This window comes from Bison bison, unplaced genomic scaffold (genome assembly GCF_000754665.1).
Source record: "Bison bison bison isolate TAMUID 2011002044 unplaced genomic scaffold, Bison_UMD1.0 scf7180017864384, whole genome shotgun sequence".
NCBI classification, from domain to species: domain Eukaryota; kingdom Metazoa; phylum Chordata; class Mammalia; order Artiodactyla; family Bovidae; genus Bison; species Bison bison.
Window position 1 is genome coordinate 13,258,830 of NW_011494956.1, and position 9,825 is coordinate 13,268,654.

Below are 9,825 nucleotides of genomic sequence, written 5' to 3' on the forward strand. Positions count from 1 at the left end.
GAGAAGAGTTGACTCATTGGAAAAGACTCTGATGCTGGGAGGGATTGGGGGCAGGAAGAGAAGGGGATGACAGAGGGTGAGATGGCTGGATGGCATCACTGACTCGATGGACGTGAGTCTGAGTGAATTCCGGGAGTTGGTGATGGACAGGGAGGTCAGGCGTGCTGCGATTCATGGGGTCACAAAGAGTCAGACACGACTGAGCGACTGAACTGAACTGAAAGATTAAAATTACATTTTGTTTAAGATATCTTATAATTTCTCCCACTAAATGTTCCTTGATTGGGGGCAGGAGGAGAAGGGGATGACAGAGGGTGAGATGGCTGGATGGCATCACTGACTCGATGGATGTGGGTTTGGGTGAACTCTGGGAGTTGGTGATGGACAGGGAGGCCTGGCGTGCTGCAATTCATGGGGTCACAAAGAGTCGGGCTCAACTGAATGACTGAACTGAACTGAACCTTCTAAGTGTTGTGAGAAGAAGGGTTGATGCTGGACCACTCTGGAGACCAGGCTCATAGGAACCTGGTAAAGAAAACTCATCAAAACTTAAAGGGCCCTTTCCAGAAAGCTCTTCTAAGAGCTAGAACTTGCCTCCCTGAAATGTAGAAGAGGTTTTCTGAGAGCCAGAGCTGATCGCTGGAGACCCTGGAGCAGGATAGGGTGGCCAAGGCCAAGGTAGGGCTGATGGAAGTGTTCAAGGAGCTCCTCACAGCCACTGTGAGACTCTGTCTGCTGACACAAGACAGACCAACAGAACCTCAGCCAGCCACTCTCTTTTTAAATGTCTTCATAAACCATACCACTGGCCTAGAGCTCCTGGTCTCTTCCTTTCTGGAAAAGAGTCTCCCAACATTGAGAGACACACCAGGCTCAGGTTCAGAACCTTGTGCTGTTTGGAGCCCAGAATGGGCACAGCCTCTCACACACTCCTTCCATCACTGTGCAGTGAGGGTCAGCAGCTCATCTTTCCATCTTCTTCTCTGAAAAAAAAAAAATCCTTTTTATTTGGCCTGGTTATACCAAAGTGTAACCAGGTTCTCTTCTCCAGTTCTCTTCCACCCATTTCTTTCAAGAGAGTGGTTCTTTGTTTGAAATGACCAGATTGACTTACTGTCTTGTCACTCCTTTAATATTTGTTAAGGATGTATGGGTAAAATGCCACATAGAGAGTTCGGGATGGACATGTACACACTGCTATATTTTAAATGGATAATTAACCTACCGTATAGCACAGGGACTCTGCTCGGTGTTATATGGCAGCTTGGACAGGAGGGGAGTTTGGGGGAGAATTGATACATGTATATGTATGGCTGAGTCCCTTCCCTGTTCACTTGAAACTATCACAACGTTGTTAATTGGCTATACTTCAATACAAAATAAAAAAATTTAAAAGAAAAAGACATTTGAGAGAGTGTCAAATGACTCAGATACAAATCTTGACTTCAAGGAACTTACAGTCATGTGTGAGAAATATACACTGATTCAGCATCTATTTACTGAGGACCTACCAAGTGTCATGTTCTGTGCCAAGTTCCCAAGAGACAGCAATAAATGACCACCCTTAAGGAGCTCTCGTGAAAACACAGAAGTGTGTACCAACTGTTCAACATGTTGTTATTTTAAAAGTCAGCATCTTAGTTCCTTGGAAAGTAAGAGAGAGATTGTGTTGCCAGATGAACACACTGATCAGTGTGCAGGGTAGAAGCTGAACCTCTAGCACCTTGGTAATCAAGTGCCAGAGCTTTCAGGGAAGCACCTGACACAGGGAGAAAAATCTGGGTGCCGGTCTTCTCAGCACCAGAAACTGAAGGGATGGTGACCCAAGAGGGCAGAGATGAGGACGAGAGGACGAGAGGTGAGGGGAATGCGGCAATGTCAGAAAAGACTTTACCATGGAGGCAACACCTGAGGTGAGTTAGCTGGGCCATCTGGCTGGAGACTAACCCAGACAGAGGGGGCAGAATGTCCACCAATAAAGGACAGGCTAAAAGAGAGTGTGAAGTGTTGTCCTAAGATGCAATACCACAGAATAATGAAAAGCCAGTCTTTTAATTTATAATAAGCACACGGGCAGATCTCAAAAAACAATGTTATGTGAAAAGCAAGTTGTAGAATTAAATATGTTTACATGTAAACATACATAAATATATCTATATATGTTTATATGTAAGCATATAAACTGTATGTTTACAATCTATATAAAGTGCATAAATAGATATACATATCTATACCAGATATTTAATACGTGTCTATATACAGATATGTAATGTAGATATGAAGTGAAAGTGTTAGTCACTCAGTCGTGTTCTCTGTCCATGGGATTTCCCAGTTAAGAATACTGGAGTGGGTAGCCATTTCCTTCTTTAGGGGATCTTCCCAACCCAGGGATCAAACCCAAGTCTCCTACATTGCTGGCAGATTCTTTACCACTGTGCCAAGGGAAACACATCAAATTCATCAGAGTGCTGAGTTTGGGATTGAGGGTGAAGGTGAAGAAGCCTTAAGCTTTATCTGTAGTGTTCCAGTTTCTAAAAGGAGACTATATGTATTATTTAGGGAATTAGAAATCTATACAGAGAAGGCAATGGCAACCCACTCCATATTCTTGCCTGGAAAATCCCATGGATGGAGGAGCCTGGTAGGCTGCAGTCTGTGGGGTCACACAGAGTTGGACACGACTGAAGCGACTTAGCAGCAGCAGCTGCTATCTATAATACAAAGTAAAAATTGAACACTGCTCTAGACAGACAGAGATGGAGTTCATGGTATACACGGGGTGAGAGAGAACACTTGCAGCTGGGAGGAGTGGAGGAAACCTCGCAAAGGAGGCAGCCCCTGGCTGAAGGAGATGCAGATCTGGCCTTGCAGAGGTGGCATGGGTGGAGGGAAAGGCAAGCGGATAGGAAAATGCAAGATGGATTTGGGGTCAAGCTACAGTTTGCCTGGAGTGAGTGTGAAGGGGAAGATTGAGGAGTCAGGGTCTAGGACCTAGTCACCAGTTGTGGGCTTCAGGGACTTTGGAGCAATGAGGTCTCAATACCCCTCAATACTTCAAGGGCTGGTAGCCACAAGCAATGTAAGAGGCAGGAAGCAGATCAGGAGGCTGCTACAGTGACCCAGGGGGCCCTGCAGGCAAGTATAAGGCCCTGAGGGTGCAGTATCCTGGGGTGTAGATGTAACCTTACAATTCAAACCTAAACGCCCTATCTGGCTTTTTAGAAAGGTGCTCACTTCCAGCCCTAAGCATTGTGGAGCAAAAAACCAAACCAAATCAAACAAACAAACAAAAATCAGAATGAAACCAGAAACAAAACACTGTGGGGCAAGGCAAGCTCTGAAAAATGACATGTTCTTTAAACTGGTGCTTTCAAGGAAAGCCTTTGGTTTCTTGAGAAATTCTTTATTAATTTAAACACCATGGCTTTCTGCTAACACTAAGAAGAGATTATAATATTCCAGTGGGACTTCCTTTGCTTAACATGAAAATAAACCTGACAGAAGGATTACAAAACTAAACATGAAATATTACAAGAAACACTAATTACCTCTCATTCTTTCTTCTCACTAAAACAACTATTTAGACAAACAAAGATGTGGAGAGAAAAGGGGAGCAGAACTGAAGGGTGGCCCCCTCTGCTAATCCCTACTGCTTTGATAAATCTGCAGGAGGATCATTTGATATCTGAGACGTGGGAGGTGTCTTTCAAGGAGCACTTTGCATGGGGTGACAGCAGGTAACTCTGATTTACCTTTTGAAACAAAGAGCTTTGGGCTGAATGTATAATTTGTCCTCTGTGAAGCCACCCTGGAACCCTCCCCTCTCCTTCTCTGGCTGTAGTAATTACCACTCCTCAGGCCCAGAGCCCTGTGGTCTGTGAAAACACCTGGGCAGAGATGGCTGCAGACTGTAAGCTCATTCATACCCCAGTCCACAGGGAAAATGCTGATGCCCACCCTGACTAGCCTAGTGCTTGTAAGAATTTACTGAATGAGAAATTGATTTGGGGAAGAAGGGAAAGGGACCACGTAAGGAGAAAGAGAGAAAGGGTGGATGGTCAGGGAGACTTTTGATGGTTGAAACACTGTATCCTGGGGCCTGTATAAAGCTGTCCAACTCCCCGAAAACCACCCCTTATTTGGTCTGTTTCTGCAAAAAGCTTTAATCTCAATTATTTGCATTCTGGACCCTGGATTTTAAAGCAATAGTTAATTGACATCTCCTCACCCTGCTTTCCATCAGATCCTTCTCTTCAGCAGCCTTTGGAAGGGTCCTTCCCATGCAAGGATTCTTACTAAAAACTCAGGAAGGCCTGTGAGGGCAGAGTGAAATAAACAAGATGCAGTTTCTGAACAATCAGCCTGACACATGCCCACTCACCTGAGTTGTGTATGTAAATAATGATGGATTACTGGATTCTCCAGTGTTATCCCCCTACCCCTACCCCATCGCACCTTTGAGTGTGTGTGTGTGGTGATATGTTTGGAGCTCCCAATTCCATCATTGTCCCACTTGGTCTTACCTCAGCAGTCACCTTGCTCCTGCCTCCTGTGTTGTCTGTCTCATCTGATCAGTGCTGAGTGACTTCTTAGTCTAAGGGCTGATGTAGTAATTTCTGGGAATTCCCAGTTCCTCTGTGCATGTTCTTAACCTACTGAATGTTACAGCCTAAATCCTCTGAATCCAGGTAGCATGACTGTCAGTTTAGCCTCTACCTGTGTGTACCTGAAATGCTTTTTTAGAGCTGTGTATTAAGACCATGGGGGCTTTTTGGTGGAAAGAGAACAGTTTCCAGTTTGAATGTAACCTGAAACAGTTTTCCTCATTTTCATAAATTTCTTTCATTTTAGTTTTTGGCTTCATCAACATTTTCTTATCTCAGATACAGTGACTTTCTGTTTTGTTTGAGCATTTTACATTGACCTACTTAGCTGTTACAAATATTTCTCAGATATGTACTGCTTTCATTAGGCAAACAACCTGAAAACCTAAAACAAAATGCATGTGTTTAAACTTTTCACTGCCAAACAACAAACTAATAGCAAATAACAACAACAAACAAACACTATTAGTTTCTGGAAAAATTATATCTAAGCACACCAAGAGTAATTATTGATTCACAAAATGCTCATTTTCAGAACACAATTCTGAAGGAAAAAAAAAAGTCTGAAGGAAATAGGCAAATACACAAGAAAATAAAAGAGATTTAGATTACCAAAATTGGATTAGTAACATTCCACTTAGAAACTGAGGACCTCTTTGTTAATGACTTCATAGTATATTCCTATCTTGTTTGTTATAAACTGAAAATGGGCCTCCATGGGATCCTCAAGTACACTGTAAGCATATTTGAATGAGTGTAGTAAGACTTGGCTTGGAGAAGGCAATGGCACCCCACTCTGGTACTCTTGCCTGGAAAATCCCATGGATGTAGGAAGGCTGCAGTCCATGGGGTCGCTGAGGGTCGGATACGACTGAACGTCTTCACTTTCACTTTTCACTTTCATGCATTGGAGAAGGGAATGGCAACCCACTCCAGTGTTCTTGCCTGGAGAATCCCAGGGATGGGGGAGCCTGGTGGGCTGCCGTCTCTGGGGTCGCACAGAGTCGGACACGACTGAAGTGACTTAGCAACCGCAGCAGCAGTAAGACTTGGACTTTCCAGGTGGGTAACGAATCCGCTTGCAGGAGACAGGGGTTTGATCCCGAGGTCAAGAAGATCCCCTGGAGGAGTGCATGGCAACCTACTCCAGTGTTCTTGCCTGGAGAATCCCATGGACAAAGGAGCCTCGTGGGCTACAGTCCATAGGGTCGCAAAGAGTTGGACATGACTGAAGCGACTGAGGACACAGTAAGACTTAAGGGCAGCAAATAAGAATTAAAACTCTGCAAGGAGAGAGCAGACCCAAAGTGTTCCCAATCTCTGAGGCTTGAAGCAAGTAGGTGGACTGTCAGTTACCCTACATTGGTGCAGTTCTCTTGTCTCACATGTGTATAGCCCAGCACTGAGAAAATCTACAGAAGGAAGTCCTATTATGGACTGCATTGTACTCTCCCCAACCAATTCACATGTTCAAGCCCCAAAACCCAATTGGACTGTATTTGGAAACAGAGCCTGTAAAGAGGTGATTGAGGTTAGGTGCTATGGGTGGGGTCCTAATCCAATATGACTGATATTCGTATAAGGGGAGATAAATATCAGGGATGTCCTTGCACAGAGGAAGGGCCAGGTGAAGACACAGCTGGAAGGCAGCCATCTGCAAGCCAAAGAGACGTCCCTAGGAGAAACCAAACCTGCTAACACCTTAATCTTGCACTTCCAGCCTCCAGAACTGTAAGCAAATAGATTTCTGTTATTTAAGGCACTCCGTCTGTGGTATTTGGTCAGGGCAGCCCTAACACATTGCTGAACATTTTTCTACCATTTTAGAGACAAAAGAAGGGCCGTGTTGCTTGGACGTTATATGTTGATCACAGTTTCTCCCATCTTCTAACAGGAGGAAAAATTAGATGTTGCCATTTTCTATTATCCAGAGCTGTCCAAAGATCTAAAAATTGTCTGCCTATGGAAATAGTAAGCTTTTGCTCCTAAAAGTGGATTTCTGCTTGGGAGAGATTTTGTAGCTGGACTCTGGGCATCAACCAAGGGAATATTAGTGAGGAAAGTACATTCTCCCTCAGGGGTTGTTAGGAAATGTGGGAGAGTGGCTGGTTGTTACAGTGGCCAGGTAGTTAAAACATGTCCCTATAAGCAAGTTTCTTTTAAATTCTACTCTAATGTGGCAAGATGCATACAACAAGATGGCAGAGTAGAAGGACATGTGCTCATCTTCTCCTGTGAGAACTCCAAAGTTGCAAATAGCTGCTGAACAATCATCACCAGGAGAATGTTGGTTGCCATCAAAAAAGGTACCCCACATCCAAGGGTAAAGGAGAAGCCCCAGCAAGATGGTAGGAGGGGCAAAATCATGTTTAGAACCAAACCCCATACCCTCTAGAAATGCTCTGAGGGCTCAAACAAAGCCTTGTGTGCACCAGTACCCAGAGACTCCAAAGAGACTGAGCCAGACCTGACTTTGAGTGTCCCCTGTGGAGGCTCGGATCAGCAGTGGCCTGCTCTGGGGACAGGGGGCTCTGGCTGCAGCAGACCTGGGACATGCAACGTGTGGCATAAGCCCTCTTGGAGGAGGTTGACACTAGACCTACCATAGAGCTGCAGAGCAGACAACCCACAAACTGCAGAACAATTATACAAAAGAAATTCTTCACATTGTTAAAGTTCTAGGACCCACAACAGATTTCCCAACCTGGGGATCCAGCAAAGGGATTGAGAAGCCCCAGGGAATTTGACTTTGGAGGCCAGTAGGATTTGACTACAGAACTTCCACAGGACTGGGGATACAAACTCTTGGAGGCACAAACAAAACCTTCTGTGCACCAGGAGCCAGGAGAAAGGAGCAGTGTCCCCACATGAGACTGAGCTAGACTTGCCTGTGTATATGCAGGAGTCTCCGGCAGAGGCGTGCATTGACAGTGGCCTGCTGCAGTGTCAGGGGCATGGAATACAACAGTACTTGCACAAGTCTTTTGAAGGAGGTCGCCATTACTGTCATTACCCCTACCATAGTTTGGCCTCAGGCCAAACAACAGGGAGAGAACACAGCCCCACCCTTCAGCAGAAAATTGGATTAAAGATTTGTTGAGCATGGCCTCGCCCTTCAGAACAAGACAGTTTCCCCACAGTCAGTCTCTCCCACCAGGAAGCTTTCATAAGCCTCTTATCTTTATCCATCAGAGGGCAGACAGAATGAAAACCACAATCACAGAAAACTAATCAAACTGATTACATGGACCACAGCCTTGTCTAACTCAATGAAACTATGACCCATGCCATATAAGGCCACCCAAGACATGGTGGAGAGTTCTGACAAAATGTGGTCCACTGGAGAAGAGAATGGAAAACCACTTCTTGCCTTGAGTATTCTTGCCTTGAGAACTTCATGAACAGTATGAAAAGGCAAAAAGATAGGACACTGAAAGATGAACTCCCCAGGTCAGTAGGTGTCCAATATGCTACTGGAGAAGAGGGGAGAAATAACTCCAGAAAGAATGAAGGGATGGAGCCAAAGTGAAAACAATGCCCAGTTGTGGATGTGACTGGTGATGGAAGGAAAGTCTGATGCTGTAAAGAACAATATTGCATAGGAACCTGGAATGTTAGGTCCTTGAATCCAGGTAAGGAAGTGGTCAAACAGGTGATGGCAAGAGTAAACATTGGTATTTTAAAAATCAGTGAATTAAAATGTCCCAGAATGGGCGAATTTAATTCAGATGACCATTATATCTACGACTGTGGGCAATAATCCCTTAAAAGAAATGGAGTAGCCTTCATAGTCAACAAAAAAGTCCAAACTGCAGTGCTCGGGTGCAATCTCAAAAATGACAGAATGATCTCTGTTCATTTCCAAGGCAAACTATTCAATGTCACATTAATCCAAGTCTATTTCCAACCACTAATGCTGAAGAAGCTGAAGTTGAACAATTCTATGATGACCTATAAGACCTTCTAGAACTAAAACCAAAAAAAGATGTCTTTTTCATCATAGGGTACTGAAATGCAAAAGTAAGAAGTCAAGACATACCTGGAGTGACAGGCAAGTTTGGTCTTGGAGTACAAAATGAAGCAGGGTGAAGGCTGGCAGAGTTATGTCAAGAGAATGCAAGCACCCTCTTCCAACAACACAACAGAAGACTCTACACATGGACATCACCAGATGGTTGATACAGATTTCAGATCAATTATATTCTTTGCAGCAAAAGATGGAGAGGCTCTATACCATCAGCAAAAACAAGACTGGAGCTGACTGTGGCTCAGATCATGAAGTCCTTATTGCCAAATTCAGACTTAAATTGAAGAAAGTAGGGAAAACCACTAGACCATTCAGGTATGACCTAAATCAAATCCCTCACAGTGGAAGTGACAAACAGATTCAAGGGATTAGATCTGAAAGACAAAGTGCCTGAAGAATGATGGATTGAAGTTCATGACATTGTACAGGAGGCAGTGGCAAGACTATCAATAAGAAAAAGAAATGCAAAAAGGCAAAATAGTTGTCCAAGGAGGTCTTACAAATAGATGAGAAAAGAAGAGAAGCTAAAGGCAAAGGAGAAAAAGAAAGATAAACCCATCTGAATGCAGAATTCAAAGGACAGCAAGATCAGATCAGATCAGTCGCTCAGTCGTGTCCGAATCTTTGCGACCCCATGAATCACAGCACACCAGGCCTCCCTGTCCATCACCAACTCCCAGAGTTCACTCAGACTCACGTCCATCCAGTCAGTGATGCCATTCAGCCATCTCATCCTCTGCCGTCCCCTTCTCCTCCTGCCCCCAATCCCTCCCAGCATCAGGGTCTTTTCCAATGAATCAACTCTTTGCATGAGGTGGCCAAAGTACTGGAGTTTCAGCTTTAGCATCATTCCTTCCAAAGAAATCCCAGGGCTGATCTCCATTAGAATGGACTGGTAGGATCTTCTTGCAATCCAAGAGACTCTCAAGAGTCTTCTCCAACACCACAGTTCAAAAGCAACAGTTCTTCGGCGCTCAGCCTTCTTCACAGTCCAACTCTCACATCCATACATGACCACAGGAAAAACCATAGCCTTGACTAGACGAAACTTTGTTGGCAAAGTAATGTCTCTGCTTTTCAATATGCTATCTAGGTTGGTCATAACTTTTCTTCCAAGGAGGAAGCATCTTTTAATTTCATGGCTGCAGTCACCATCTGCAGTGATTTTGGAGCCCAGAAAAATACAGTCTAACA